Raw genomic sequence first — 23,453 nt, forward strand, 5'->3', positions numbered from 1 at the left:
AAGAAACCACCATTTTTTTCAATCATAGCACTGTAGCACTGTCCTCCCGCGGTTAATCTATTTGCTGTAGCGGGAACCTGTAACATCTTACACCAAATTGTGAGACTTGTTGTCACTGATTTTGGCCTATAGAATAGGTCATGGGGAGCTTGCCAGGCTTTTGCTATGTGGACGAGATACTTTGGGTAATTTGCCGGGCAGAGGAATCGGAATCAGGGTTGGCCTCCTGCAAGGCAAATGCCCTACCCGCTGTGCTGTGAACGTTATCTAAAATATACTAGTAATACCAAATGTTGTTTCTTTAACAGTGCAATATAAAAGATTATTTAGTAATTTTCTTGATTTGTTAATGAAATAGCTAAGCTCTTGAGTAACATGGGAGTATTTTTCTAACACAGGAGTCTGAGGAAAGTGAAACTGTTATAACTGTCTTGTAGGATTCCATCTCCCTAGCCTGCTTCATTCTACCCCGCTCTCTATCCAATCCGGTCTTCTTCTTGGGATTCTGACCTCCTGATTGGCTAGCCTCTACCTTTCAACTGCCTACTTTATGACATCATTCTCCCACCAAACCAACCACCAACTGATAGAATCTTGGCAGTCCCATGTAGTAGTTTGTAAACAAATTTGAATCAGCATGGCAAGTGACGAGTGACCAATGACCAATCACCAGTGAGCAGTCGTTTGTACTGAACACTTGTGGTCTTAAGCCGCTACAGTGTTCAGACGTACTCTCGTACCGTCTCCTCTTCTCGTCTACCTTTCATCGGTATTTCCTCTTCTCTGTCCATGTCAGGTAAGGAATAATACTTTTCAAAGCTTTTCATTATATTTATCATCCCTTAACTTAGCAGTCAAGGAAAAACAGCACATAGTAATGAAAGAATATATTCAAGTAGAATTTTATAAGCCTCATTTTAGCTTGACTTTGACATTTGCTGTGTGATTTTAGACATTGGCTTACTTTCTCTCACATACAAAGTGTTTTTCCTCATTGATTACATTATATTTTAGACATACTTAGGAGCTCAAATACACACACATACATAAATACATATATATGTATATATATGAGTGTTGATTGTCTGTGTTTCTTTTTCCTTTTAATAGTGAATTTTTCATGATATCCATTGAAAACAAGTAAATCAGATACCGTATTTTTACAGAAACAAAATATAAATGCTGTGGAAAACTGTTAATATATACTAGTATGTGTTCTCTGTAATGGTCTCTCCACTTGTATTCATACTTCAGTATTTTAAATATAGTGATATTACAAAGTAATAATCATTGATCTTTGAGATTTGATTTTAGCCAGGTAATAAGAAAATATGGGGCATGAGTAAGGTGTGGAGTGCTGAGGGTAGGGAGGCAAGCCCTCAAAGGTAAGAAAGTTTGGGAACACTTTCATCAAACAATGACCAATCGAAAGCTAGACGTGATGAGGGAGAAATAAATATGAAAGAAAGAACGAAAGAAAGAAAGTAAGAAAGAAGGAAAGCAAGCAAGCAAGCAAGCATAGGGACGTCGATTATCAAGGAAGGGGAAAACGTTTGTTCCGAATGTTGAAGAGAACCACAGATTTAAAATCAAAAAAGAAAGGTACCAGTAGGTAAAGCAGATTATCAGAAAGCCATCCTTGCTGGCATTTTTCCTTATTATCTCTTAGAACACAGTACTTGGTTCTTGACAATTTGAGTATAAAGACGCGTCAGAAATGATGCTTCCCATAAATAGCTAATAGTGCTGATCTAGGGCGGTGAAAGACACATAATCTTCAATGTTTTTATTACGTTATGGTTTTAAGTACATGTACACGCTGCCTGTTAAAATTAAAAATTGGTATATTCTAACTTGAATAAGGAGATTTGATTCATTTGTGTGGTAAGTAGGTTCCAGGTTAAAGCGGCTTCTCATCTTTACAAATAATATTTCATGTGATTTTTTCTTCCTAACATGAAAGTATTTTGATAATAGTGAACTTCTGTTTTAAATCCTAAGAGGAAAAAGAAAAATCAATTCTCACAGATCTAATTACACATTTTTGTCATATTTGTGAGTTAAGATTTTTCCTACATTAAAGATATTTTATTGGATTTTGGTGCTCATTTATTAAACATTGAGAAGAACGTTTTCCTGGTTGATAAAGCTAATTCTAATCTAGGGGTTGAAAGTAAATTTGCAATATTTTGTGATCACTTTTTAAATGGTCTTTTCTGTGTCTTCTGTGATCAAGTGAAATCCTATGCTGTGTTAAACACGTGTTGTTTGCTGGTTAATATTCAAAGGTACTGATGAGAATAATTTTTTGTACTTTCGAAATTTCTTTCTGTATTTTACTTATTTAAAACATTTCTTGTCTATGAAATACAATCACGCATAATCCTATTTTCTTTTTGTTATGTAGTTACTGATAAATCCTTTCTCTTTAATGGACTGATAAAGTGTGCACTCAAAAATCACCTTCTATTCCATTTTTTGGCTAGAAGTTTTTTGTAAAATAGAATACTGCCTACATATTGTATATGTGGAAAAATTTATTAATAACCTTATTGCACTGTTTTATTTGGTTTTGTTTGGGATAACAGCCACTGTTTTTCAAGGCCTACTCTTTGGTCTGCTCTCCATAACATACTGTACTATGCTACTTGCCACGGAGTCCAGATTTCATTAATATCTATATTCTTTTTCTGTTATGTGATACATATTTTTCATGATGTTTTCTTTACCCTTCCTCCTATGTAAATCACATGAAATAGAAAAATTATATTCATGTATGCATTATTTTTCTTAGAATTATTAATAACTACATTTTAGACAGTTTAAGACACAGAGTTTAAATAAAGTTTTGCTTCAAAAACATTTCTTTGAAAAAACTCAAGTTGTCATTTTTGAAGTGTATCAAAAATGAGAGTAAACTTCAATGCATCCACAAGAGTAAGTCGTATGTGAACAGTAAGTAACAGGTACTCATGGCACAAGTCAAATGGAAACCTGATGATTACAATGGTAATAGTTGTAAAGACCCCAAATGTCTAAATTAATGTAAGGTATCTTCCTTCTGGTTTCTGGACTTGTAGTGATCATGCAGGGTCCTGGCCAAAAGTCCACATGCTTTAGGATGTGTAACCTGGAAATTCAAAAGGCACTGAGAGAGATAGTACTGGAGGGCATAAGGCACTTGTCTTGTACACAGCCAATCCAGTTGAATCTCTGTCACGGCATACACTCTCCCGAATGTTCTAAGGGGTCACTCCAGAGTGCAGAGCCAGGAAGAACCCAAGATCACTGTCAGTTGTTGGTCCAAACTCTACACCACCCTACGCCCCACCCAACAAAATTTATTGGAATATAGGAAATCTCTTTGCCATCTCTGGGCCTCAGGATTCTTCTTGTCCACTGAATGTTTTCCTTTCTCTTAGACTTCTTAATTTGAAAAAGTTTCCATTCTAGGAAACAGCATAGTACTCAGTAGGAGGCAATCTACAGGAATTTCTAGGGTAAGGAGAACTGTCTGTAAGCAAGAAATCCAGGTACAGACATGATCACCTGGCTCTTCTACAGTTCTGTGTTCACTTTGGGAGCACGATACGAAATGCACAAAGTGCCAAAAAGTTCCAGGCTTTGAATCACCCCTAGTGGTTGGAATTTTGGAAACTCAGTTGACTGTTGGTACTAGAAGCATCTCGAAGGCTTAAATTTTAAGTTCAGATTGTTCCTCTCAGCGTTGAAGGAGATTATTAGTCTCACAGATTTTTTTCATCACCCTCTTGTTCCTTTCAGAAAATTTTCAAAATCCATCTGTATTGGGAACTGCACATACTCTGCAGCTTTCCCTTCCCGTGGTGAACAATGCAGCTTCCCGAACAGGAAGTGTCTGCAACTACTCCAGAGTATCTGCTCCAGCTGGTAGTTCTGCTTGGCTCCTGCCCTCAGCCTCTGGCACCTCTTTCCAACCACTGATGGGTAGTGCCTATCTTTACCAACATTTCAGCACAACAATGCTGTCTGGAGTGTTTCACCAGAGTCATATATCCACCTCAGCTGCTTCCTACCTGAGTGTTTTGGAATGGGATATTGCAGGAAGTGCTGAAGAGAAATCTTCCATGGGAGACTTTTCTGTGACTATTCTTGACCAAGACACCGCTGTCTCTTCCATATCTATGGCAGCTCGCTATGAGAAAATCCTAGATACCAACAACACGGTGTCTGTGTACCCATCACTTTCTGCCAGTCTTGTGGAAAGAACACCATTTCTGGTTCCACATCAGAGTCAAAGCCTGTCACTTCCCTACCAGGAAGGAAGCCAGGTGTATTACTATCATCCAGGCAATCTGGGAACTCTCCTTTCCGGTCTGCTGTTCTATGACTCCATTTCATACACAGGGCTAAATGGCTCTGCCCCCAATCTTACAGCAACTCATCGCGAGAGATGGTTATGGGTCTCAAGGAGGTTCAGTCCGCAAATAACCAAATACCAGACTCCTACTCTGGAATGACTTCTCTCTGTCTGCTCAACCTATCACAGAATTGAGTTATCAAGGTGAGGAAAACGGAGAGAAGAGAAAGAAAATTCAAAAATTGGGGTCAAATAAGAGGAAAACTGATCGTAGAGAGGTGGTATTCATATACACTGAGATTTTTAAATTAAAAAAAATCTCAGTTCATGTTTACTCCCCTCACTCATTTTACAGCATGTTATTTTCACACTCAATATAAGAGCTCCTAATGGAGATTGGAAGTTATGATAGTATAATGGACATCTAAGTTTCTTATAATGAAATGTCAGGAGCAGAGAAAAGAATGCCACATTTTTTCCCTTGTTATTTCATTTTTTTAATTTTTATTAGTTAAACGTCATGAGGGACAGTTGTAGACTTACAAATTATTGTGATTCGATTTCATTTATACAATCATGGAGTACCTATCCCTCCACCAGTGCCCATTCTCCAGCACCACGGTCCCAGTGTTCCTCCTACCACCCATACCCCCCATCCCACTCAGTCTCTGTGGCAGGAAATGCTACATTTTTCACTGTTCTATGTCAGCAGGCCTCAAGAATTACCACACTAAAAGTAAAATACATTTCTTAAACTAGTGTTTTGTTATTTTCTTAAGAAGTTTCAGAACTCTAATTGTAATGGTACCACTTTAACTTTCCCTTCCATAAATGAACAGCAAGGTTCTGAATACACTTGTGGTTCAGAGATTCTGACTCAAATCATGAAACCTAGAATCTGTACCTCAGCACAAATATCACGCTGAATTAGTGCTTCATTCATACTCTTATTCTATGATATTAACGGCCTTTTATTTGTTCATGAAAGTGAATAAATTGACAGTACAATACATTACAAAGCTAAGCTCTATATGGCACTTATTAGTTTGTAAAAGTAAAGTAAAGGCCCTCCCGTTGATCATCAATTTGCTCGAGCGGGCCCAGTAACGTCTCCATTGGAGACTTTGTTTTTACTGTGTCTGGCATATCGAATACTCTCGGCAGCTTGCTGGGCTCTCCGAGAGGCGCAGAGGAATCAAACTCGGGTTGGCCATGTTGGCCGCGTGCAAGGCAAATGCCCTACCTGCTGTGCTATCGCTCCAGCTGTATTAGTTTGAAAATCTATAATTACTTAAAAAAAAAAAAACTTTTGTTTGGAGGACGTTGAATCTGTGTCATAGACCGAAGTGCTCAGGGATTACTCCTGGATCTGTGCTGGAGATCACTGCTGAAGATGCTTAGGAGATCATAGGTGATGCGAAAGATCAAAGTGAGGTCAGGTGTGCGCAGGGCCATTGCCTTAACAAATGTACTATCACTCTTCCCAAGTCTCTTATTTTTCAAGTTAGTTTACACAGAAATTCTTAAAATACAAAGAAAACCAAAAAACAAGAGCACTACATGACAAACAGTAAGAACTACAACATTTACCTCCAATCTTCAAGCACAGGACTTGTCCATTATCCGTAGAATACCCAGTAACAATCCACTGCCTATTGCTGGTAGGTGCACAGTTGTTGCACCACTAGTTTTGTGGACCAAATATCTCATTTCGCAGACACTGATTTCTTCCTTGGTTCCTTTTTAGTGATGAATTTCCTGGGGATAGAGACTTCCCTGTTATCACAACTTTCAGGTAAGACATTTGGTCTGACACAAATTTCCGAATTGCCCCCATGTTGCAGTAGCAGGATTCAAAGACCTGTGAGTAATCCACCACCAGAGTTTCGGGAAGTTCCCATAATATCTCCAGCCAAAGTAACCTGGCGCTGACCCCGACTCCAACTCAGGAACAAAAAGTTAAGAATTTTGATCAGATGAAAACTGGGCTTTCAAAACCTCTCGAGACCTACCAGATCCCCGTAGACCTAAAACAATGCACAGATCTGCAGATAATGAACACCACTGACACCATCACTCTGAAGCAGGTGCAAGAAAATTCAAGTGGCACCAAGGGGGCCTCCGATGCAGAAAGGAAGAACAAAAAGGAGGCTTCTGAAACTCTTGAGGGAGAAGCCAAGGCCAAAATCCAGCCAAAAGTCCTAGAATGCTTGCTAGGGGGAGGGGGGATTGTTCGTAATGCTGCAGTCAGTGATAGGTGTCCTGTGACCACGGCCAAAACTAACAGCAAACCTCACAAAGCTGCCTCCAGCAGGATCAGCAAGAAAAAGAGGCATGAGCAGCAGAAGACAAAAAACACCCGAGTAAACTCTAAGAAAGCTAATGAGTGTAAGCAGCCAGGGAACAAGGTCAAGGCAGAAGAAATTCCACCATTGGCAAGATGAAATGCAAGAAAAGTCAACCTGAGTTTTTCCAAGAGGCCGTTAAAAAGCCCCGCCGCTACCTAGGCATACACATGCTGGATTCGGTCCAAGTGTTTCATGCTCTGGGGAAGAAGAGTGATCCAAAACCTGGAATCTCTTCCTCCCAGGGCCTGAGTAGCTCAAAGAAGCCTAAAGATGTCAAGCCATCCTCAGCTGTCAAGTCATAGCTAGGTGCTACAGGGGATGGAAAAGGCCTTGAGAAAACTCAGGTCAAAGCACAGAAACCAAGTAGCCGTGCTGAAAAATGCTCATCTCCATCCAAGTCTGAGCTGCCACCTCCTGGGAGGTCAAATTGGTACCTTTGCCGTTTCTTACCATGAAGAGTCCCCAAGCTAGACCTGTTCCTCAGAGACGACAATCTGTGGACTCACATAGTCCTGCTGCAGCTTACCCTGCCAAGCCCGAATCTATCAATGCAGCTCAGCCAACTACTGCCAATTCTTCCCGGTCAAACACTCCATTTTTGTCGATTCTCCCAAACTTGCTCAGTCCATTTCAACCACCCATTTCGACCAGGTTTGCAGAACCCTACTATCCGGCCTATTCGTCACCTCACAGCTTCTAGACCTGATCCCTACAATAGCAGCTGGCATTTCCCTCCAGCTGGAACCTCCTCCTGTCTTTGTGGACAAGCGGCAGTTGCCAACCAAATGTCAGAGTCAGTTTCTCCTCCAAGACTTCCGTTTCCAACCGATTCCATGGAGAAAGCCAAATGTTCCCGAGCCAGTCATGTCAAAGCCCATCACCAAAGAGCAGAGACCAGAGCGTGAGACTATGAAAAGGAAGGCTCAGAAGGAGTGTGAGAACGCTGCCAAACACACATCTTTGGGTGAAAGTTCAGAACTTTATTGAGAGGGAAAAAGAGATGGACATCTCTTTCTACTATGGCTACGTAATGGGAGTAGCTGGAACGGTAGGTTCCACTTGAGGTACCAGATGGTTTTCCTAGGCAAACACTGACATGCCATACTCATTTTATTTATTCTAATATATTTTTTCAAATTAAAGAGATGCATCATAGTTAATTGGTTGTTAATAAAAGTTATGAATTTTTAGATGCTGTCAACTGTGGTTGTTTTTGGGAGTGGCTGGGGGTTGAAGGATGGGATGGGAAAGAATGGGAAGTTAGAGATAGGAAAAAGGGTGAATAGACAAGACTCTACGAAATACAAACTTGGTCCAGGGTTATAAAGCCCATCAGATGAGAAATTGCATGGGTATGATGAAGAGTGGGGTAGGGTCAGAGGAACATTATAGCCTACAGGGCATTTGCTCTGCAAACAAGAAGGACTCAGTTCATTTCTTGCAGTCTTTATGGTCCCCAGAGACCCACCAGATCTGAAACTTGAGCACAGATCCAGAGATAAGATCATAGCACAATCAAGTATTCCCCATACCTGGTGTCCTCCACAAAAAAATTGGGAGAAATGGCACGATCTGCAGTGTTTGGTTAAAAGAATAAATTTGGAATAGGCTGAGGAAGGCAGATGAGTCTAAGATGACCAGAAGAAAAGTAAAAATTCTTCCATGGAGGCTGTGTTTACGCCTCCTGGCCACTTTTGGAAAATAACCAAATTTGAGACACATCACTAAAAGGTTTTGGTGGTCTATCCATAAATGATGGCTGGGGGATTCGAACTCATACACTGGGGAATAAACCTACCTGATGAGTGATCAATGCCCTCAGAGTCATTCAAGGATGACTCTTAACAGGGACAAAACCAAGAGAACAATTGAAGCATGAAGCCTGAAGATCAGCTCCTGGGAGATGCAAAGATAAGTACCAATGTCCTCGGGGCCTCTGTTCAGCACCCCTAGCTGCACCATTTCACTTATTCCCAGCAATATTCAGAGTTGCTGTTACGGTGACACTTCACTAGCGTGTTTTCACAATGCGGTCCATTGCCTCTGTTAGTCTTTGGATTTGTAAACTCCCCAAGGTAGCCAAGCCAGTTATCAGGAAATTTCTGGTGCGGGAGCTCAAATTATATTAGCTTGAGGGACTGGTCCTTGGTCTTCCATCGTGCCTGGTTCCTGTAACCTGCTCTAAACATCGCTGTTAACTGCAGCTCACACAAGAACCAACGTTATAAATGGCTTTGGGGCTGCGTTGCCAGAGGTACTGGACTAAGACATGCGCACTAGGTCACCACTTCCAAAGCAGTAGGTACCGGTTCTCCTTCAGCCGGGAAGGTGTTGGTGGAAAGAGATGGCCCTAGGAGTCTCAATCGGGTGATGGATGAATGGAAAGATAACCGGGACGGGTAGAGAACTGGACAGCTGGTGATCATCATGGGATAGTTGGTGGATGTTTTTCAAATACGTTAAATATTATTTGTAAATAATATTCAAAACAAAAATACGAAAATAAGATAGGTTCCAAAGAACAGGTTACATATAAGACCGAGAGAGCTGAAAGGGCTCACATTCATTCTGGAGCTTTCAAACATACCATTTACTAAATATGTTACTTTCACATCACTTAGCTGTGGAGAGGAATAGTGAGAAACAGAATGCCACCAGAAAAGCAAACTGGATGACCACCTTCAAAAAAAGCCAGGTGGAAGGTGTTCACATGGATCCCAAGTGCAAATATATGTTAACAGGAACATATTTTTAACTAACTCTGTTTGGTACCAGTAAATACTTTGTTGAAAATGGGGGGAAATGAACGCAGTTTCTGACTGACCTGAGAAGAACCAGTTATTAGATATTCCCAGGAAAGGGTAGTTGACTGGCTGGGTACAAAAAAACGTGAAAAGTGTTTTGCTACCTTTAATGTATGGCTAGAGGAAAATGATCCCAGTCAACTCTCAAAACTAACAAGCTTCAACTCCCTTGAAAGAAAGTTGTATTAACTGAGGAAAAATTGCTGGGAGAAAAGTCTGAAATGATGAGAAAAGAGACAATAAGGGTAAAAGGAAGGGCTTGAAATTTGGCGAAAACAAAGCTTGAAACAAGAAGATCTAGTGGGAACATGATCTACTGGGAATGGGATCTGAGGAGGAAAATAGCAATATCAGGGATGTGAACAAGGAAAACCAAGTTAATGAAGACTTAGTTAGCTGACTACTCTATGGGCAACATGGTTCCAAGAATACCAGAATTTACCAAGGAATTTACTTTAATTTTCTTTTTTTATATGGAAAATTACAACATGTATTTTTGCCTTCTTAAAACACAATTTGGAGTGTTCATTTCTTTCTCAATATTCTGTTCATTTGTGTAAGCATCTTAAACAACTGTTGGATAACAGAATTATATGATCAGACTTATTTTTTACTTTAATGTTTAGTTGAGATTACTGAAAACTCGGTCTAAATTGAAGTTTGTCTTGATTGGTACAAGTAGAGAAGGGAGGACTAGGGATGGAATTAGAGATTATAGGGTACCACATTTAGTTCCTAATAAAACAAGTAAAGCACAGTGTCCCAAAGAGACTATTGAAAAAGATATTCATCTCTATTTAACCTGTATATTCAGTATTTTCTATATTAAATTAAAAATGAAAGAATGTTCCTATATTTGGTCTTTTAAAGACATTCCAGGTTGGTTAAGGAAAGAAACACTGCCTATGAAATCATAACAACGTAACTATAAAAATCTGATTACTACTTAAATTTCCAAGAATGTCAGTGCTAAGAATTATTTGTCTTGATTTCCTTAGTGTACATGATCACTTAATCACTTAACTTCTCGTTAGTCGTCAATTTGCTCGAGCAGGTGCCAGTAATGTCTCCATTTGTCCCTGTCACGGGCTAGTGTAGCGCAATGGCATCTGTTCGCTCCGGGAACATGAAGGGCCTCAAATCGATCATACGTGATCTTGACGAAGACGTCTGACCATCTAGTAGGTGGGTGGCCATGCGGTCTTTTGACATTCCGTGGCGTCCAGTGGGTAACAGCTCTAATCCAGCGGTCGTCTTTAAATCTCATTCCGTGACCAGCCCATCTGATTTTCGAAACCTTGGCAAAAGAGACAGCGTCCTTGATTCATGATCGTCGACAGATGTCATAACTCCAGATTCTTTCTCTCATTTGAGTGAAACGTGATATTCCAAGCATAGCTCTTTCTATTCTTCTTTGGAAACCTGAATAGAGTTCTCATCCTGTTTGCGTAAGGCCCAGGTTTCTGAGGCATATTTTAATGCAGGAAGTACAGTGGAATCAAAGAGATATGCCTAGAGCCGGAGGTTCGTCGTCCTCTTAGCTATTTCTTCGACATTCTTGAAGGTATTCCAAGCTACTCTCTTCCTCCTGCACAGCTTGTATGCCAGGTCATTTGTCATGTTGACCTCTCGACCTAGGTACACATAGCTGTTGCATTCGGAGATGGTTGTTCCATTGAGAGTGAATGGGGCGTCAGGAACGAGGCTGTTTCTCATAAACATTGTCTTGGTAAGTTTCAGCTGTAGTCCTACATTTCCACACACACGGTCAACGTCGGCCAGCATATGTGCCGCTTGGCTGATGTTTGGTGTTATTAAAACAATGTCATCAGCAAAGCGGAGGTGGTGTAGTTGCCGACCATCTATCTTCACTCCCATTCCTTCCCATTCCAGTCATCGCATGATGTTCTCGAGGGTGGCACTGAAGATTTTCGGTGAAATGGTAACACCCTGCCGCACCCCTCTCTTGACGTCAACGATCACTTCTTTGTAGAATGATGACATCCTGGTAGTGAAGCTGCAATACAGCTCACAGAGGATCCTGATGTATTGGGCTTGAATGCCCTGATTGGCTAGGGCTTCAATGACCGCTTCCGTCTCAACAGTATCAAAGGCCTTTTTAAATCAATGAATGTTAAACCGAGCGGCATCTTGAACTCCCGAGAAACATCAATGAGTTTGGTTATCGTGTGGATATGGTCGATGGTGCTGAATCCTTTGCGGAACATGGCTTGCTCGCATGGTTGTCCTTCATCTAGTGTTCTGCCAATCCTATTTAGGATGACTCGAGTGAACAACTTGTAGATGACAGACAATAGGCAGATCGGGCGATAGTTGCCAATGTCATGGATGTCTCCCTTCGTGAACAGTAGTACGGTCCTGCTGGTTTTCCATTGGGACGGAACCTTGTATTCAGGCAGGTAGCTAGTGAAGAGCCAAGCCAGTGTATTGATGAGTACTGACTGCAGGTTCTTCAGGTGTTCAGGTCTGACCTTGTCTGGCCCAGATGCTGTTTGTTCCTTTACCAACGAAATGGCGTGTCGGATTTCGGAAGGGAGAACTTTGGGAATGACATGTCCATCCTGTGGAATTTGGTATGTCGGCAAGTGGACATGGCTGTCGAAGAGATTTGAGTAGAAGTCATGGTAATTTTCTCCATTGCCGTTCTGGAGGATGTGATGGATCCATCAGGACGTCGGAGGGCAGTCATCTTGGTCTTGTAGTTGGCGAAGGACAGGCGGCGTTACGAATACTTTTCCTGGCTTTTGCCGCATCTACCAGTACTTCTGCTCTTCTCTCTTTGAGGTCTTCCTTGATCGCATCTCTGCACTGCTTTGCGAGCTCGGATGTTAGCTTGCGGTTGCCTGAGGCATGCGCCAAACCACACTGGCGAATTAGCTCAAGAATTTTTGAAGATAGGGGATTTTTTGTGGCTATCTCTCTCTTGGAGTTCCTCACACATTCATAGAGCTGCTGAACCAGTCGATCATATTCCTCGTCAATGTTGTCAACAATGGCATCTTCCCATGTTGTCGCAATAGTACCAAAGAGTTCCCAGTTTGTGGTCATTCTGGCAGTTCTCTTTTTGAACTTTGCAGCCCTTTCTCCCCGCTCTGTGAAGTAGAATTTTGCACGAAGGAGGCGGTGGTCCGATCCCGTTCGAAATATTGGGACAACAGAGACAGCTGTCAGGCAAAACCGTCAATTGAATATGATGTGGTCTATTTCGTTGTGGAATCTTCCACCGGGAGACTCCCATGTCCATCGTTTAGATTCTACCTTCTGGAACTGTGTTACCATGAATGGTTTTGGTCGACATGATGAACTCAGATAGTCTCTCACACTGTTCGTTCCATTCTAGGCCATGGGTCCCGATGTGAAGTTCTTCAGCTGATCTTCTCGGTCCTATCTTGGCATTAAAATCACCCACAATGATCTTGTAGAAGGTGTGGTCTTCTTTATAGAACTTCTCTAGCTCCATGTAGAACTTCTCGATTTCTCTTTCATCATAATGAGATGTTGGTGCGTAGACAAAGAAGATAGAAACTGCAGGCAGTGAGCCACATCTATTCAAATGTAAACTTCCGATTCGGGTTGTTATTCATTCCAATGAATCAATGCTCTTGGCCAAGTTTGTGTTGACAAGGACACTGATACTTCCAACACCTCTTTTATCGCAAGTTCCCAGGAACAATTCTCCAGTGTCGAAAACGGCATCGTGAGATTCTTGTCTTCTTGTCTCGGTCAGACCAATGATGTCATACTTGATCATTCGCGCTTGTACCATCAGGTCCTCGATGGATGCATCTGATGCTAGCGTACATGCATTGAAAGTACAGACGATCATTTTTGTCTTCCTTCGTTGTGGCAGCCTAGGTCGGCCTTGAGATTTTGTCGGCCTCTCCTTTCTCATCCTTCTCAGTGCTGCCATGTCGCTGAAGCCTTTGGGATTAGGTGAATGTACATGATACAGGGTTAGTGTACATGATAGTCATATGAATACACCTGTGTGAATATATCGCTGGTATCTAGAGAATAGATATATAGAAATTAGATCACATAGCTGAGTGTGATCTTAACTTTTCTACACACTCCCATGCCCCACACACCCAAAGACTTGTACTAATCCTTATAGATCCATGACTTTTCCTCCTCCCCTCTCCCAGAGTCTTTTAAAATTTCTTTTCAAGTACTAATGTAATGCGCTTTAGAAAATATTGAGTTAAACTTAATTGTTGTCATGTAGCTTTTAGATAGAGAACCAAGAAAATCTTATTAAAAGAGTATTTTTGTATTCTTTGAAAATGGTAATAAGAACATTATCCTTGAGTCCCGCAATAGACATTATATAAAGAATGTTGTGAGGAATTCCCTGTACAAATCAATACTCGAAGAAATAAATGACTTCTCTGAATGAGGATGAACTGGGACATTTCAAAGTATCAATCAGTGAATCAAAGATGAATCATACCATCCTATAGATAAAAATGATCTTGATGTAATCTAGTCAACACCATTACCTTTTTTTTCTTATACCAGCTGATAGCGCTTTTAATTTTTTAATTTTTATTTATTTATTTTTATTAATGAAACACCATGAGGTGCAGTTGTAGACTTACATACCTTTGTACTTGATTTTCAGATATACAAGAATCAAGTACACATCTTTCCACCAGTGAACATTCTCCACCACCAAGAAACCCAATGACCCTCCCACCCCCCATCTCCCCCATTTTGCCCCAACTCAGGGCATTCCCTTTGCTTTTTCTTTGTTTTAGGGTGTTGCGGTTTGCAACGGAGGTCAATACCATTACATTTTCAAAGAAGAAAATAGGCCCCTATATGTTCAAGACACTACTACTGTCCTGCGGTTCTTTCCAGTATGTACATTGCTCCAAGCCAGCCCTTTGAAAATATGCTGGGAAGTACAACTGGATGTTCCTTTCCTCACACTGACCTGGAAGACTCTTGCTGATTCTCAGCCACATCAACTATTTCATTTGTTGCCTGATATCACCTACTGTCCTTAATTTTTTAAAAAAAAATATTTGATTTGTTTCGGGAATATAAAGAAAAAAATTAAATGGACTAATAAAACAAAAGTAAAATCAAACCTTTACACTCTGACATCAAAATCGTCCTAATAGGAGGGGAAGTAAATGACTGAAATGCGTAGGGGAGTGTTGTTAGTAGGTTGTGGACAATAGCTGGATATTTGACAGTGCATGGAGTATGAATACACAGTTGCAGAGATCAGGAACTCTGTACTTGAAGCGAATACAGTTTGTAAACTAGTCATCACAATTATATGTCTATATGAAATTTCTCTACATATGCTTTGTGCCTTCCATGCATGTATGTGTTATGCATTCCTTTATCATGAGCTCAGAAATGCATCTGAGGACACTCGGAAAATTAGTTGCGCCCCAAGTATGGGGAGAGAAGTAGTAAATAATTGGAGGAGAAAGAAATATGAGTTGGAGCTTAAGAGCCATGTAAGAGGAATATATAGATATGTATGTGTGTGTAAATACACATATATATGTATAAATATATATATGGGCTGGAGCCATAGCACAGTGGGTAAGACGTTTGCCTTGCAAGCGACCAACCTGGGTTTGGTTGCTCTCCTCCTCTCAGAGAGCCCGGCAAGCTACTGAGAGTAACCCTCCCTCATGGCAAAGCCTGGCAAGCTACCTGTGATATATTCAACATGCCACGAACAGTAACAAACAGTCTCACCATAGGGACGTTTCTGGTGCCCGCTCAAGCAAATCAGTGAACAATGAGAGGACAGTGCTACGGTGCTATGGTTAATTCAAACGTTGTTTATGCAAAATATGAAAGAATCAAATAAATATTCTATAAAGCTTATTTTACCTATTAAATTAATATAACTTTAAATAGTGTTTAGAAATGAAGTTGAAGAATTTTAAGGCTATAGAAAGATATTGACAATATATCAAGAAACACATGGATTTTTGAGGAGAAAGAACACGTACCTGTTGTCCTTTCTTAAGGTTATTTTTTTGGCTTTTATAGAATATGTTTTCCCTGAGTTTTTGTTAATCGCTTCCGTTTTTTTAGAAAGCATCATAATAAATTATATTTTTTAAAGAAGTAAATAAAGTTGTGTTTGTGAGTGGATTATGTATGTTTGGAACCTGGGAAGTATTTTGCTATGTAAGTTACATTAAACATGATATTTATAACAGAAATACCATCTGCAGTACTATTGACAATAGCCAGAAGAAACTATGGTATACCTACACAATTGAATACTACACAGTTTGCAGGAAACTGACATCATGAAATTTGCTTATAAATGGATGTACAGGGAAGAATATCATGCTCAATGAAATCAGTCAGAAGGAAAGGTGTATACCGATTGGACTACCCCATTTTTTGGATATAAAAAACCAGAGTATGAGACTAATACCCAATGATAGCAGAAACACAGGCCAGGAGAATTGATCAATTGTTGGATGCTTGCCACAAGTGCTGAAGGCGAGCATTTGGAATAAAGAAGGGACTGCTATGACAATGATAGTTGGAAGTGATTACTCTGGGTGAGAACTGAGTCCTGAAAGTAGGCCAATGAATAAACGTGAGAACCTCTCTCTCTCTGTATTACAATCCATAATGCCCAAAGGATGAGAGAGAGAGAGAGAGAGAGAGAGAGAGAGAGAGAGAGAGAGAGAGAGAGAGGTGCCTGCCATAGTGTAGAGAAAGCAGGCTGTCAGGTGGGGTTTGGGGTTGGGAGAGGGAGTGGTGGGAGAGAAACTGGGGACATTAGCAATGGAACTGTATACTAGTGGAGGTTAGGTGTTAAAATATCCTATGATTGAAACTGAATCATGAAAAGGTTTGTAATATGTGTCTCCTGCAGATTCAATACAAAAATATGATATTTAGTTTCTACCAGCATGACTAACCTATGAATTTGCTGAAATTTACTTTTATCACCTTGGCTGGGCTCATTACATGGATGTCTGTGTGGTAAAACTTTTTCCATTTTATGCGGACTGAAGAGACAAAAATCATAGGGTTGGGACTTCTGGTGGAAGGAGAGAAGAGCACAAAACACCCTGTTGACCACACCTCAGCAGGGTCACCTAACTTGCCTAATGACAGACCTCCTTCAATGATTTCTTCTTTTGTAATGTGGAAAAATGAAAAGACATTGCAGGCAGACAGGGGGTTGTCCCCTCCAGTAAACACTTTTTTCTTTTTGATCAGAATTGTTTAAAGATTATTTGAAAAATTTGGAGCTTACTGATTTGTTCTCATATATTTTCCCTACATAGTGTCAGTGGGCATTGATCTAGGAAGGCCAGCATGAAAAACTTGAGGTGTATGTCTTAACCACCAATGCCAACAATACTGTAAGTATGGAACCCAAAGTACAATAGTAAAACTTCAAAATGTGTTTGTCAAGGAAATCGGTGGGAATGCAGGGAGAAATGTGTAATCTGTTGGTGGAAGCATGCAGACACTGGTGGTGTGATTAGAATTGGAATATTGTATGACAAATCTCCATTATAAATGACTTTGAAAATCAAAATTGCCTAAATTTTTAAAAAAAGAGAAGTCAACTTACGTCTATGTTTCAAGAAAGCTTGTCTTAGCAAATTTTGGCAGGGAGACCATAGTTGGTAGAGAGAGGGAGAAAGAAAGGGAGATTTGACATTTGGGAAGAGAAGCCTGGATATCATGGAAGAGATGAAAGCTAATCTTAGAAGATTTGGAGCCATCAGAGTTTAGTGAGTTAAATGGTGAGAACATTGCAGTTTAGATACTTAAATTGTGAGATTGTTTTCAGTCATCACCACTGTATATATAGAAAGAGTTCAAAGACCTCACAGACATTCAGGCTATAATAACTAACAAGGGAAGCGTTTTTTTCCTGAAGCACTATGTAAGGATAATATATTGCCAGGAAAATGATAAAAATTTGGTTCTCTTTTTCAGAGATTAATACATTAGAGATGAAAATTTTATACAAAGGTATCTATCATCTTGCCCTGTTGCTCTGTTTTCTTGTCATCATTCCATTCTCCACCATGACCCTACCTAATCAGGGCTTGCCACATTTCTCAGCAGTATCACCACATAGCCTAAGAGCATGTGTTAACTGCCGGTAGCTCACAGCTCTCATGTTTGCCCCCCATCCAAGCCAGAGCCATCCTTCTGAAACCATGGATATTTGCTGAAGGCCCGTTCTTCCTTGAAGTGGCAGTCATGGTTTACCTCTTCTTAATCATTGTGTTTACAAATTTAGATGAATGTCACAATACTAGTGACAGGGATTTTCCAAACTATGGTAAGCATAAACATTTCCCTTTCCCCCACGAATTTTGGGCTAGTTATTTTCTATCCACTGCTAATAATTTGTGATAATGAGGAAACAGAACTGAAGTAAAAACAGGGACATTTGTCAATTTGGTGCCATGACTAATCAGTCTTAGTATAAGTATATATTTCTAGAAAAAAAAAGCAGAAGAAAAGGAGTTGGTTTCTAGCAAAGAATGCCAAAACTCTGCCAAGAAATCCTTTGAAAATAAAAATTCTGACTATGTACTGAACATGATTGACACTCAATGCCTCTTTTGCAGACCACAACACCCGAAAGGAGAGAGAGAACAAAAGGGAATGCCCTGCCACAGAGTCAGGGTGGGATGGGGGGTATTGGTGTGGGAGGGATACTGGAATCCATGGTGGTGAAAAATGGGCACTGGCGGAGGAATGGGCACTTGATCATTGTATAATCGAAACCCAAGCACAAAAATTTGTAAATGTACAACTGTACATCATGGTGTTTCACTAATAAAAATTTTTAAAAAAATAAAGTAAAAATTTTTTTTTGTCTGCGAGAGATCAGCAGATGGGAACCTGAGTGAAGGCAAAAGATTACATTGGTTGACTTTTATTTTTCCTTGAGTATATTAATTTGATTTTGGAGTCAATTTATATGAGAGTTCATCAAGACACAGAAATTTTTAGCGCTTCTCTTGTTTAAAAGTATAGTGATACACCATATCTCTATCTCACATTCTTTTTATTTCTGATAGTTTGACACAAAAGATACGTCAAAATCTTAGATAAATGTAAATTATTTAAATACTTTTTTGATTATGTAAAATTACCTTATAGAATTACATTATAGAATTTCATAAATTTTAGGATTATGCAGAATCATATTACATGTGCATGTATCATATTACACTCACTACTGAAAGGCCTACTCTGTCATTCACCATTGTTCAGTTTTTCCACTTTGATTATACTTTTCGATCTGGTAACTAAATAGTCTCATAATTCTAAAGTTTGTTTTTATTGCTTTGAAAAGATTAAAATTATGCAATTTTCAACATTGGATGAAACTAGAGGATATCATGCATGTAAAGTTAGCCTTAAATAAATGAACAGATACAGAGAGATTTTTCTCATATGTGGGATGTAAAGACACACAGCAAGGTAGAAACAAAGGTTCAAGAGCAATGTAAGGGGAGAACTGATCCACACAATTGAGTCAGGGGATTGAGAGTGAGGGATTATGGAGGATTGGGGGAGAGGAAGGGTTTATTCTTTGAGAGAATGAGGAGTGTCATGTTGGAATTATGTGTATGAGAAACCATTGTTAATTGAATTATGAATTATAGAATATAAATAATGTTTTAGATGTTTGTCTGTCTCATTTTATTCTTTTAATTTTTTTTCTCCATATGCCACATATGCATGAACTTGTAGGATGCCTATCTTTCTCTGCCTGGTTTATGTCACTAAACATAATTTCCTCATGTTATCCATTTTATATACAAATAATAAGAAAATTTCACTTCATACAACTGAGTAGTATTCCATTGCTTTACCACCTTTCATTTTCAAAATTTGTGGTTTAAAAGATACAAATATTGGTTTTAACAATGCTCTGGTGTTTTAAAATTTTTAGTTTAGTGAAGCTAAATAGATTTTACTGAAAAACACTCAGAAACTTGTGAAACAGGTGTAGGGTGGAATGGAATAATTGTTCAAGCGAGAACAGTCATTTAACAAAGCAAGCAAAGAGAGACATAGAGAAAGGAAGCACGGTATTTCTTCTTATGAGATCAAATCTTGAGGACCAAGCCCACTCTGGTAGTTTAGGAATAAGAACTTATAGTGGTATGAACTTAACTTGTGCACTTTAGGGGAGAACCTGAGTGAAACTATTATAAGTATGTTCAGGATCATGATAAACTGGAGTCTGCACTTGGAGTGAGGTGGGTAGAGAGTTCTTTGGGGAGATCTGAACTATGGAGAACAGTAATATTATAACATTAATGATAGTATCTTACCGTGGGATTCCAAAAAAATCTGTAACAGTGGCATCAGAAATGATAACATTCTTAGGTATTTGGATTTCCTGTGGAAACAACGGGAAAGCTGAGTTTATGCTCTGGATGCATCCACCTGAAACAAGGTCAACAAATCATGAATGAAAAATTAAAAGTTACATGGATCAAGGATTCTAATCCCAGTGGAAGGCTAGATTTCGGGTGGACAATTTCTACTGATGGCCTGATGTAGATTCTGATCCTGGGATACGTAACAGAAAGGAGGTAGTGACAGGTATCCTAAGAAGTGAAGCCTCTGAAACAGAATTCATTCATGACAACTTATGGGTTATCAAAATTTGCTCATGGCTGCTACCATTATAACATGCTATTCAATGGTTCTGTGGTTTCAATTTACTGTGTCAATGTAAAGATGAAGTTTCCAAATGGAAGGTAAAAATCTGAGGCCCTCAAGATGATGAATCATAGTGAGGGGGGAGCTGGAGCTATAGTACAGCAGGTAGGGCATTTGCCTTGCACACAGCATACCCAGGTTAGATTCCCAGCATCCTATATGGTCCCCCCAAGCACCGTGAGGAGTAATTCCTGAGTGCAGAGCCAGGAGTAACCACTGTGCAACGCCACGTGTGACCCAAAAACGCAAGAAAATGATGATCTGGGATTGATCCTTAGCATTGCAAACAGCATTATTTTCTAATTTTTAATTTTTTTCTTTCTTTCTTTCTTTCTTGCTTGCTTTTTTGTTTCCCTTAGCTTTAATGTCATGAAGGGATCTTCCCACATTTTTCTTCATATATCTTAAGAATTCAGGTATGATAGTGAGGCCTTTAATACATTTGATCTGACTTTGTGCCTGGCACTATAAAGAGGTCTGAGTTCATTTTTTTTGCATGTTGCTGTCCAGTTTTCCCAGCACCAGTTGCTGAAGAGACTTCCTAGCTCAACTTCATATTTCTTGAGCATTTATGAAAGATTAGGTAATAATAATCTGAGGGCCAGCGTCAAGATATTTGACTATATTCCATTGATCTGAGGCCTGTCTTTATCTGAATATCATGGTATTTGGATGACTACAACTTTGTAGTAGGGATTGAAGTTGGGGAAGGTGTTCCCTTCTTTTTACCAAAGATTGCTTTAGCTCTTCATGGGAGTTTATGGTTTTGTATGAGTTTCAAGAGTGTTTAATCTATTTATTTGAAAAAATGTTATGGGTATCCTTATAGAAAGTGCATTAAATCTTTATAGAGCTTTGGGGTGTATTGCCATTCTGACAGTGTTAAACCTCTCAATCCATGAGCATGGGATGTGATTCCATTTCCTCATATACTCTCTTATTTTGTGAAGTAGTGTTTTGTAGGTTTTTTTTTTGGTATAGTTCCTTAAGTAAACCCTGAGTATTGCTGGATGTACCTTCCAAAACAGAAAGAAAATGTCAATACTGATTGAATGGTACTAAGAAATTGTTTTTAATTTTTAGACGTATTGTATTATGTATGCGTGCACATACACATGCATGCTTAATTCTTATCTATTGAAGAGATCTGCTGAAATTATTTGAAATTTCTTTCAAAATGGAGAGAGGACATAAGGGTTGATAGCACAGCGGGTAGGGCGTTCGCCTTACAAGCGGTCAACATGGCCGACCCGAGTTCGATTCCTCCGCCCCTCTCGGAGAGCCCGGCAAGCTACCGAGAGTATTCAATATGCCAGACACAGTAACAACAAAGTCTCCAATGGAGACGTTACTGGGCCCGCTCGAGCAAATCGACGATCAACGGGAGGGCCTTTACCTTTACCTTTACCTTAACCTTTTTAGTTGATTCCAATATACTCGATTTTCTGAGGTATTATTGTGAATGGGATTGTTTTTCTCTATCTCTTTTTTCTCTTTCATTATTAATATATGGGAAAGCCATGGCGTACCAGATATTGATTTTGCAATATGCTACTTTACTAAACAAATCTATTGTTCCCAGGAGCTTTTTTGGAGATTCTTTGGGATTTTCTATGTATAGTATCATATTATCTCCAAATAGTAAAAGCTTGAGTTCTTTCTTTTTTATATGGTTGCCCTTGATATCTTTTTTTTTTTTTACCAAAATCATATGGCAAGTACTTCAAGTACTATGAAGAATAGGAGTTTTGAGAGTGGGTAACTTGTTTTGTGCCTGATTGTATTCTGGAATTCTATTTCATTGATTTCTGCTCCAAGCCTTTGGTTTTTCCCCCTTGAGAATAATACTTGCTGTGGGTTTGTGGTAATTTGCTTTGACTATATTGAGGAAAGTACTTTCAACTCCCATTTTCTTGAGAGTTTTTCATCATGAATGGGTGCTGGATCTCATCAAATGCTTTATCTACATCTATTGATATGATCATATGACTTTTATCTTTATTTTATTGAGATGGTGTATTCTGTTGATTGACTAGAGAATGTTAAGCCATCCTTGCATCCCCAAGCTAAACCTACTTGGTCATAGTGTGTGATCTTTTGTTGAGTTTCTAGATTCTCTTTGCTGGTATTTTCTTGAAAATTTTTGTATCTGTATTCACAAAGGAAATAGGTCTGCAATTTCCTTTTTTTTGTGGTGTCTCTGTCGATTTGAATATTAGGGTGATCTTTGCCTCACAGAAACTATTTGGGAGTATTTCTGTTTCTTCAATTTCCTGGAAAATCTTAAAAATGTTGGAAGCAGTTCCTCTTTAAAGGTTTGAAATAGTTCACTATTGAATCCATCTGGGACCTGGATTCTGTTTGGGGGTATAATTTTGACCATTATTTCAATTTCCTTGTTAGTGATAGGTCAAGTATTCCAAATCTTCTTGGTTCAGCCTTGGGAGGTAATTGGAATCCAATAATTTATAAATTTTTTCAAGATTCTCTCATTTCCTGCTGCAAAGATTCTCAAAATAATCTCTGATGATCCTATGGATTTCTGTACTTTCTATTAGGATACCCCCTTTGCATTTCTGATTCGATTTATTAGAATTCTTTCTCTTTGTTTCTTTGAGAGGCTTCTCATGGTTTAATGATCTTATTTATTTTCTCAAAGAACCAGTTTTTGTTCTTATTGGTCTTCTGGATTGTATTTTGGGATTCTAGCTCATTGATGTCTGGTACAAGTTTTATTATTTCCTTCCTCCATCCTAGTTTGGACTACTTTTGTTGGTTATTTTCCAAAATCTTGAGCTCTAATTTATTCTTGTAGGCCCTTTCTTTCTTCCTGATGAATTCTGGCAGAACTATAATCTTTCCTCTTAACACTGCTTTTGCTGTGTCCCACAAGTTCTGGTAGCTCGTGTCCTCATTCTCATTTGTTTATGGAAACTTTTTATTTCCTCTTTGATTCTTCCCTAAGCCATCGGTTGTTCATTACTTCCCTTAAAGAAAATATTTCCTTGCTGAGCTTCAGTCTGTTTGATCTCTCGAGAAGTGACAAAGAAGTGTTGAAATCTCCTACTAGTATTGTGTTGCTATCAATGTTTTTCTATAAGTCTATTAGAAGTTGTTTTAAAGTATTTTGCTGGTCTGTCATTAGGATCATATACATTGAGGAGGGTGAGTTCTTTCTGATGTACATATCCCATGATCATTAAGAAATGACCGTCACGGTCTCTGATAACC

This window comes from Sorex fumeus, unplaced genomic scaffold (genome assembly GCF_029834395.1).
Source record: "Sorex fumeus unplaced genomic scaffold, SorFum_2.1 ptg000054l, whole genome shotgun sequence".
NCBI lineage: Eukaryota > Metazoa > Chordata > Mammalia > Eulipotyphla > Soricidae > Sorex > Sorex fumeus.